We start from the raw sequence: 9,599 nt of genomic DNA, 5'->3' as shown, positions 1-9,599 counted from the left end.
ATGCAAAAATCTAGAAGGTGTGGGGAAACTTTAAACCCAAGTAAATGTTCTTAGTATGTATCCTCCAGGTGTCTTATTTCAGAATGCGTCCTTTGAGATTATGTCCAGTCAAGAAAAATCATTCGTTAAGAAATCTACTTGAACAAAACACAAAAGAGAAAAAGTAATAATGTGATGGCAATCTTAATTTTTGGATAAAACATGACAAAGCTGTGAGTTTGTGTGTTTGTAAGAGAAAATGTGTGGATATTTGTGATAAACAGGTGTATTAACGCACATGCCTTATCCAATTGCTGGCTTCTTTCAAAGTTGAACGAGAACAAAATCCTCTGTTTTCGTTTCTGATAAATCTGTTGGTTGTTTTAAAAATCAGACTTGCGAGTACTATTATTCTGTAGATTGTCTTTCTGAATAGAAATCGACATGCCATTCCAGCAGCTGCGGGTGGTAAATTTGTTTTGGCACCGACCAGCTGCTTTAAATCCGTGTCCGTATGCAGGAAAGTGCATCTCAGAGGCAAGGCTGTGGGCAAAGCATGTAGTAACTTTAATGACTTTAAACGTTAATGCTAATACTTTACTGGCAACATTCTTCGAAGCATCAAAAATGGCAAAGAAAAAATCAGGACAAAAAAACCTAATTGCTGTTTGGGGGAAAAAAAAAACTTGATTTTGTTGTTTCATCTCCACATTTTTTTTTTCCCTGTTCTTTGAATACCTGAAATTTCCTCCACTGGCCTGAAAGCAGTAAAATGTGTCCGTTACTCTTTCCTTGGGCCAATAACAGAATGGGTCTGACAGGACAGAAAAGGAGCCAGAAATAAGGACCGAAGGGAAAAGGGAAGAACAGTTCATAGCTGTGCTGTACGTATATGTTTAAAACTGAATATCCCGTCATCCTGTTTCATGTATAGTTGCGTTCTCAGATTTGTAAGTTTTTATACATACTTTCATTGAATAAACATTTAATTAAATGGGTATTTTATTGTATCTGTGTATTACTTTGTCTACCTAAAGAGATGCAGGGAGGGGGGGCGTGGACCAAGGAGGCATCTCCTTGTGGCACCTCCTTTCTGTCTGCAGAACTTGAGGCAGGTCCCCTCACTTGAGTGGCATTTTCCACATCTATAAAACGAAGGCAGTGGGGGCGGGGCGCCTGGGTGGCTCAATGGGTTAAAGCCTCTGCCTTGGGCTCAGGTCACGATCCCAGGGTCCTGGGATCAAGCCCCGCATCGGGCTCTCTGCTCAGCAGGAAGCCTGCTTCCCTTCCTCTCTCTCTGCCTGCCTCTCTGCCTACTTGTGATCAATGATCACAGTGATCTCTGTCAAATAAATAAATAAAATCTTTAAAAAAAAAAAAAAAACGAAGACAGTGATAGCTGCTGGATTGTCAGATTGTGGGAAACAAATGAGTAAACTGTATGAAGGTGCCATGGACAGTCCAAGCTTGGCCAGGAAAGGGTCTAGAGGTCATCCTACCCAACTTTGTTTTAAGGGGAGAAGAAAAGACTCCAAGAGGTGTTTACCTAAAAACATGACACAAAGTCACGCTATATAAACCTAGATTCTTACTGAGAGGTTTCCGTTGATTTCATCTTTTTTTAAAATCATATTCAACATCTCCCAATTTAAATGAGAGTCTTGTGCCAAATTAAATTCTCTGAGTATCTGTGGAAGGGGAGATCCAGGCAGGTCCCCGCTGCTCTCTGCAGCACGCCAGGCAGCCTCGAAGGCACATGGGTCACACCAGAGGCTCTTAAAGAGCAGAAAGTCATGAGAATCCCGAGGGATCTGGTGGGTGAGGAGAGAGGGTGAGGCGAAGATGCCAGCCGGCCCCAGCTCACTTCCCACAATTTGGTGGAGGGGGAAAGTCAGGAACTGTGGTCAGCTGCTCATTATGGGCAGTGGTACAGGAGCTCTTAATGCTGGCTTGTGGCTACCTCCTCCTCTTGTGACAGACCTGCCAGTCCCTCCCTACCCTAGAATGCTCACTGGCTATTTCATCACAAGAGGTTATAAAGTTAACATTTCATTCTTAATTTTTGATGGTACCAATATAAACACGCTTTGGACATTTCAGTTGATAATGTCAGTCTGAACACCTAAGCTCCAGCATTAATTTAGGCTGTCACTCTCCACATTTTAGCCCTTATTTTTTTTTTAATATTTTATTTATTTATTTGACAGATCACAAGTAGGCAGAGAGGCAGGCAGAGAGAAAGAGGAGGAAGCAGGTTCCCCACTGAGCAGAGAGCCTGATGTGGGGCTCAATCCCAGGACCCTGGGATCATGACCTGAGCTGAAGGCAGAGGCTTTAACCCACTGAGCCACCCAGGCGCCCCATTTTAGCCCTTATTGACACCACTGGTACTACCATTCATTTCATAGGGAAAACAAAAGTGACCCATTCATTAAACAGATACAGCTAAAAAAATTCTGTAAAATAGTGTAGGATTTACCCTGGGAAATATGGCTGTAATGAGAAGAAAGAATTGCCATTATAAAACTGGAAAATATATACATACATATATAAAATTGCTTTGGATAATGACAGAAGAATGGAGAGTAGAGTGGACCTCAAACATTCTCCTTTCTAAAGTCATTACGGGGGCGGCTGGCTGGCTCAGTGAGTGGAGCATATGGCTCTTGATCTCGGGGTTGTAAGTTCGATCCCCATGTTGGGTGTGGAGATTACTTAAAAATAAAACGCTTAAAATAAAAAGTCATAGAAACCTGTGGAGCGTCTGGGTGGCTCAGTGGTTTAAAGCCTGAGCCACCTCTGCCTTCAGCTCAGGTCATGATCCCAGGGTCCTGGGATGGAGCCCTGCATAGGGCTCTCTGCTCAGCAGGGAGCCTGCCTCCCCCCCACAACCCGTCTGCCTCTCTGCCTGTGATCTCTGTCAAATAAATAAATAAAAATCTAATAAAAAAAAAAAAGTCAGAGAAACCAGCCACTATTCTTATTTGTAATTTCCCTCCCAAGAAAGGGAAAGAGCTGAGGCATGCCGAGTGAGCCTTTCAGTTCAAAATGTCACGCCTTGGTCACTGAATTGCTATGTTTAGAAATATCTAGGCACTTAGGAGGATGGTTGGGGAGGATGGTGTGTGGGGCGGGGGAGTACTTCCTAAGGCTTGGTTGGGAATTACGGTGGGGGGAGGGGAAGCCCTCTTCACTCATTCACTAGTAAGGAATGTTGAAACAAACTTACTTGTATGGAGAGTAGTTTATTGGAATGGAATGAAACTTGTTCTTGAAGTTGACTGCATTTTTAGGACAATTTTCAGAATCCTCAAAATACTTAGATTGCATTTTGCTTGGCTTTAGTTTTCCATTTTAGTCTGGAACAAACCATTGTTATACATCATTGGCAGGTAAGCAAGATTCAGGCTTAGAAATCTTAGAGTAAATAAAAAACGAATTATCTTAAGACAGATCAACTAACCTGCCTCTTCTAGAACTAGCCCCTTAAACACAACTGGAAGGGTATCAGCTAACCCATTAACAACTCTCTAAATAAAAAGTAGACTCGGGGGGCGCCTGGGTGGCTCAGTGGGTTGAGCCTCTGCCTTCGGCTCAGGTCATGATCTCAGGGTCCCGGGATCGAGCCCCGCATCGGGCTCTCTGCTCCGCAGGGAGCCTGCTTCCCCCTCTCTCTGCCTGCCTCTCTGCCTACCTGTGATCTCTCTCTCGCTGTCAAATAAATAAAAAAAATCTTAAAAAAAAAAAAAAGTAGACTCGGAATCTTCAATGTGAAAAATAAATGGACCAGGATGAAATGATATTCTGGGGTTTCATTCTCTTTAGATCAAAGTAATTCTGAACATAAAACATGGTTATTTTTGACTGAAGTTGGCGCTATTCCCTGAAAAATACGTAATCACCTGCCCTGCCTAATTTCCTGGTTGTTATGAACATCGCTGCTTGTGAAGAAGGCATTGTCAACAGAAGGGCCGAGTGGGGTACGTGAGATCCTCAATTGGGTGTCTGTGTGCTAGAGGTTTTCATTTACGCCCAATCATCCTGGCAAGCATGTGTCCCATTTTTATAAATGAGGAGACTGAGCCCCAAAGAAATTAAATAACCTCTTTGAGGTTATCCAGCCAAATAGAGACAGTCATCTTTTAAAACCCCATGTGGCTCCCTCAAAAAGCAATGCTCTTTCTCCTCCCCCAGGGATGCCTACACCTAACAGGCACCTTTGACCTGCCCTTGGCAATGGGCAAGTCCTGTATTATTGTAATTGACAAGCCTTTGATTCAGCAAAAGCAAGAAGTACAAGGCATGGCTTTCCTTGCTCATCTGACCTACTTTTGTGTCTGGTTTCAGACCTAGGTTTGTCCAAATTATATTAGGAGGCGGGAGAAGACATGTATTCCCAAATGTGCAAACATTTCTGTGGACTAGAAGCAATTGCTGGGGGAGAGGTGCCAGGGGCAGGGAAGGGAAAGCTTTTTCACCTATTTGTTCTGCGACTGAGGCAATTAACTTGAATCCATTCTATAGCCTTATGTTACGGCAGTGGTCCTAAAACAGGCACATCAGAATCTCCCGGAGGGTTTGATGAAACAGACTTTCAGCCTGGCAGAGAGTCTGATTAAGTCCGTCTGAAGTCAGGCCCAAGAATGTGAACGTCTAATAGGTTCCCAGATGAGATGATGACGATGATACTGGAAGCCACATCTTATTAAAGTCTTTATTTATTTATTTAAGAAAGAGAGAATGAGAGAGAGCGAGCATGAGTGGGGGAAGGTCAGAGAGAGAAGCAGACCCCCCCGCTGAGCAGGAAGCCCATTGCAGGTCTCCATCCTGGGACTCCAGGATCATGACCTGAGCTGGAGGCAGTTACTCAACCAACTGAGCCACCCAGCCCCACCCCAACCCCCGGAGCCACATTTTTTAAAAAGATTTTTATTTATTTGAGAGAGAAAAAGAGAGCACGAGCAGGGGGAGAAGAAGAAGCAGACTCCCTGCTGATTCCATCCCAGGACCCTGGGATCACGACCTGGGCCAAAGGCAGACGTTTCACCAACCGAGCCACCCAGGTGCTCCCAGGAGCCACATTTTGAGAACCACAGCATTACTCTATCATTTCTGCTATAATCCTATCCTTCCCTGGTTCTACTTGCTCCTTAGAATTGCAATAACCAGGGGAACCACTATGGGGCCACACAGGGACCTGCGACATTTCTAGCATTCTGCTTTCTTTGAGGCAAAGTGCTCCTTAACGAGATATATGATCTGTACACATTGGTACAGGAGCCCTTAGAAGAAATGGGCTTTATTCTAAACCTCCCTCTTCTCTTTCCAGAGGCACCTGTAACCTGTGAGCACAGAAAAGGATAAAGCTAAAGTAATCGAATATTCTAAGTAGTTTTCGGGGAGGCCACCTAGTTTCCTCCGTAAGAAAGTGGCCAGGATCTGGGTGAGGACACAAAATGGCATTAAGGTGGTCGGCTGAGGCCACACAACCCCTGAGAAGTACGTACACAGCCCCCATGTCCTTTTTTGTCAGCGAAAGAAAAGAAACTAAAAAATCTTATCTTTTGGGACGCCTGGGTGGCTCAGTTGGTTGGACGACTGCCTTCAGCTCAGGTCATGATCCCGGGGTCCCAGGATCGAGTCCCACATCGGGCTCCCAGCTCCATGGGGAGTCTCTTCTCCCTCTGACCTTCTCCTCGCTCATGCTCTCTCTCACTGTCTCGCTTTCAAATAAATAAATAAAATCTTAAAAAAAAAAAATCTTATCTTTGCAGTTAGGTAGGGACGCCCATGAGTAGACAAATGTGGGAGAGGACCCGGAGCCTGCGCAGTACAGCGTTGGGTGGAAGCTGGGATGGACCCAGAACGCTGCGGGGACCGTCCCTTCCACAGGCCCTCCGCCCCATGGAACCGGTCTCCCCTGTCAAGTCTCCCTGGAGAGCCGTGCAGCAGGCCACCCAAGCCGAAAGGGAAAAGGGGAGGAAAGAAAAGAAATGCGGATGACACCCAAGTGGAGGTTTCATTTCTAGAAAGAGCGCGTGTGAGTAAGATGGGTCTTCCTAACAGTTTGGGAAGATCCATGTCATTTTGAAGGTTACCAAGATCTTCAAGGACATAGCAGTCAACAGCGGTCACGATGCTGCCTCTGGCCGGCAGCTTTATTTACATATTTCTCTTTCCCTTCTAATTACTAATATGAATGCATTGTGGTGCGTTTTGCTTTCTTAGTTCCTGAAGCACATTCCCAAGAGGAGACTCTTGTGAAGATTCTGAAATGACACGTTCTGAAATGACACCGTAGCGACAAGTGATAAAGCCGCCTCTTGGGTGCCTGGGGGGCTCCGTCGTTAAACGTCTGCCTCCAGCTCCGGTCATGATCTCAGGGTGCTAGGATCGAGACCCGCCATCGGGCTCCTGCTCATCGGGAAGTCTGCTTCTCCCTCTGCACTCCCCCAGCTTGTGTTCCTGCTCTCGTGGTCACTCTCTGGCAAATAAGTAAAATCTTAAAAAAAAAAAAAAAAAAAGAAAGAAAGAAAAAAAAAGGAAGAAAACGAGGAAAGAAAGCAAGCTTCCTCTTCTCAATCACCTGACCAAAGCTTGTGTGTGAGATTTTAAGCCGTTATTTCCCGGCTCTGGGTCTCCCAGGACACGGAACAGAAGAGCCATGGCTCTAGTTCTCTAATCTCCCAAGACCCACCTACCCCGAGGCTGATCTGTTCTTGCCCTTACATAGCTCCTGGGCCTCCCGAATTGAACATTTCCCAAACTGATTATCTCCTGGCCCCACCCAAGTCATGGCTCGGCTCCACACGTAGGCTGGTCACCCAGAATGTCCACCTTCACTCCACCAAGTTCCCATGACAGATAATGAGGTGTCAGGCCCTGTTGATTCTACCCTCCTAAATCTCTCCATCTCACCCATAGGCTCGCCAGCCAAAAGGCCATTGCTTTCATGTTGCCCATTATCAACTCCTGCCTGGATTATGGTATTCTCATTTGTAGTCCTCTTCCCAACTTCCAGTCTTGGAAGCAATTCTCCAGATGCATTTCATTTTATTTTTTTGAAGATTTGAGAGAGAGCTTGTGTGCAGGGGGGGGGGGGAGGACGGGGAGGGGCATAGGGAGAGGGAGAAGTAGACTCCCTCCCTCTGAGCAGGGAGCCTGATGTGGGGCGGTGGTCCATCCCAGGACCTCAAGATCATGGCCAGAGTCAAAGGCAGAAGCTTAACTGAGCCACCCAGGTGCCCCTGAGACACGTGACATTTTAAGTTTGTTGTTTTTTTTTTAAGATTTTATTTATTTATTTGACAGAGATCACAAGTAGGCAGAGAGGCAGAGAGAGAGCAGGGGGTCGGGGGGGGGAGCAGGCTCCCTGCCGAGCAGAGAGCCCGATGCGGGGCTCGATCCCAGGACCCTGGAACCATGACCTGAGCCGAAGGCAGAGGCTTCAACCTACTGAGCCACCCAGGCGCCCCAGACATGTGACATTTTAGATAGAAATTCCTTTCCTATGAAGGGCTGTCCTGGGCCAGCACATTAAAATCCATTAACACCCTTCCTCGCCACTGAAACTAAGAATGCTACAAGGGAATAGGGTAAAAGGGCACCACACAAGGCCCGAACACTCCTTGGGAATCGCTAACATACAAGGACCGTTTCATTTCCTAGCTAAGTTATTTATTGATTTACAGTTAAGTCTCATACCCCAAAATGGCCCACGGGCCAACTCTGCAGTATTATTTCTGGAAAGTCTTTCAAAAGAACACCAATTTTGTTCAGGTTTCAAGTTCTAGAGGAAACCCTGCCTGCTTTTTCAGGTATCAGGTGAGTTCTGAAGCGAACAGGGATGAGGAGAATCAAGCACAACGTGGTTTTTAAATTAACCTAATTTATAGTATTGCCTCTACGCTTGTGAATTATACCAAGTTATTTGGAGTTAGAATAAAAGGTAAAGCGCAGGGCTGAGTTAGAGGTAGGCCTTAGGGCTCAATATCCTGCCGCGGGAAAACGGCACGTTCAGTCCTATTTTCTTCATTTATGAAATACTAACACAGGTCTCCAAATAGGAGTGTTACAGTGACACTGCTCTTTTTTAAGATTTTATTTATTCATTTGATAGAGAGTGACCAAGAGCAAGGGGGTGGGGAAGGGCAGAGGGAGAGGGGAAAAGCAGACTCTCCGCTGAACATGGAGCCCAAGGCGGGGCTCGATCCAGCACCCCAGGACCACAACCGAGGTGAAGGCAGACACCCAACCAGGTGAGCCACCCACGTGCCCCATTAAAAGCCGGTGGTTTCAATCTCTGCTTTCTCATATGTGAAATTAGGACCCTGATCCCCAGATCATTTCCAGTGACTACAGGTGGGAGATGGTAAGGAATTGGGTGGGGAGGAGAAGTCTGCATTTACACAAGAATTATGCCAGGATATCCTGATCCATTTCCATTAAACTGTTCATTAGAAATGAACTAGGCTTGAAGTTACAGGACACTGTGTTCAGCCTCCATCCTCTCACCATCTCGGAAACCTGCGGCTGCTGGGTCCATTGCCTTCCTTATAGAGCTGGGTGGGTGAGGGGTTCCTAACTCTAGCTCTAGTTACTGGTTGGGATTTCAGAGGTCTGTGTGACTGACTATCCAAAAACTATTTTGGGGAGTTCGAGGTCAGCCAGAGGTTTAATGAGATTCTAATTAAAGGGCCCTTGGCCCCCAAAAGGTTAAGAATCACTGGCCATTTTTGGTGCATTTACACATGTCCCAGGTACATTCCGAACTCCCACGATGCTCTGTGGAGAATGTTGCAAAGGTGTAAGTAATTAAAAGAAGTTAAACATGTGAGGATTATCACAGCAGTGGAGAAAAGCAATCAAAACTGAATTAAGGTGAGATTACAGAAAAGAAAATCCAGGGCATTTAATTAGGTCGCATTTTATTTAGATAAATGAAAATCTGCCCCCCAAACAGAACTAGGAATCAGATATTGTCTCAGGTTAAAAGGAAACTTGCTATGCTTGAAGCTTACACTGAAAGCTAAAATTTCCAGCCCTTGACTACTTGTAGCTCCAAACACCAAAGGAAAATACGGGAAACACAGTATGTGTTAACAGAGAGGCAACTCAGGTGCACCATTAGCAAAATAACCTGAGGGGGAACATTTTACATTCCCCAATACAAGAAGTGGTGAGAGTTTACAAGTCTTGCATTGCGTTCTACTGTACATGGCTCTACAGTAATGCCAAAAGTAGCAAAATATAGGCACTTGCTCCAACTTCTGCAGTTTACATTTCGCTGTTAACATACTTCATCAATCAACAGCAGCTTTAGAATTATAATACAGGATTCTATGTCATGCTACTGTTAATAGCATTCCTCCAGCTAATGGAAGTGTTGCTTAACAGACATAGGTCTAGAGCTCGTACAGAGATAATCTGAGGCACATCCAAATAAAGGATTATGAAAAGCACAGTCATGAAGCAACCGCTGCTGGAAAACCAGAATGACTTGGCCACGGGTGCTCTGGGAAGAGCAAACCCAAACAGAATGGAGTGGGAGGGGGTTTAAAAAAAAAAAAAATCAAAGTTTACCACTTGACTACATAAAGCCTTCATCAGTTCAAAGCGAA

This window comes from Lontra canadensis, unplaced genomic scaffold, assembly GCF_010015895.1.
Source record: "Lontra canadensis isolate GAN:19392208 unplaced genomic scaffold, GSC_riverotter_1.0 scaffold92, whole genome shotgun sequence".
In the NCBI taxonomy this organism is placed as follows: domain Eukaryota; kingdom Metazoa; phylum Chordata; class Mammalia; order Carnivora; family Mustelidae; genus Lontra; species Lontra canadensis.
Note: the sequence above shows the minus strand (reverse complement) of the source record.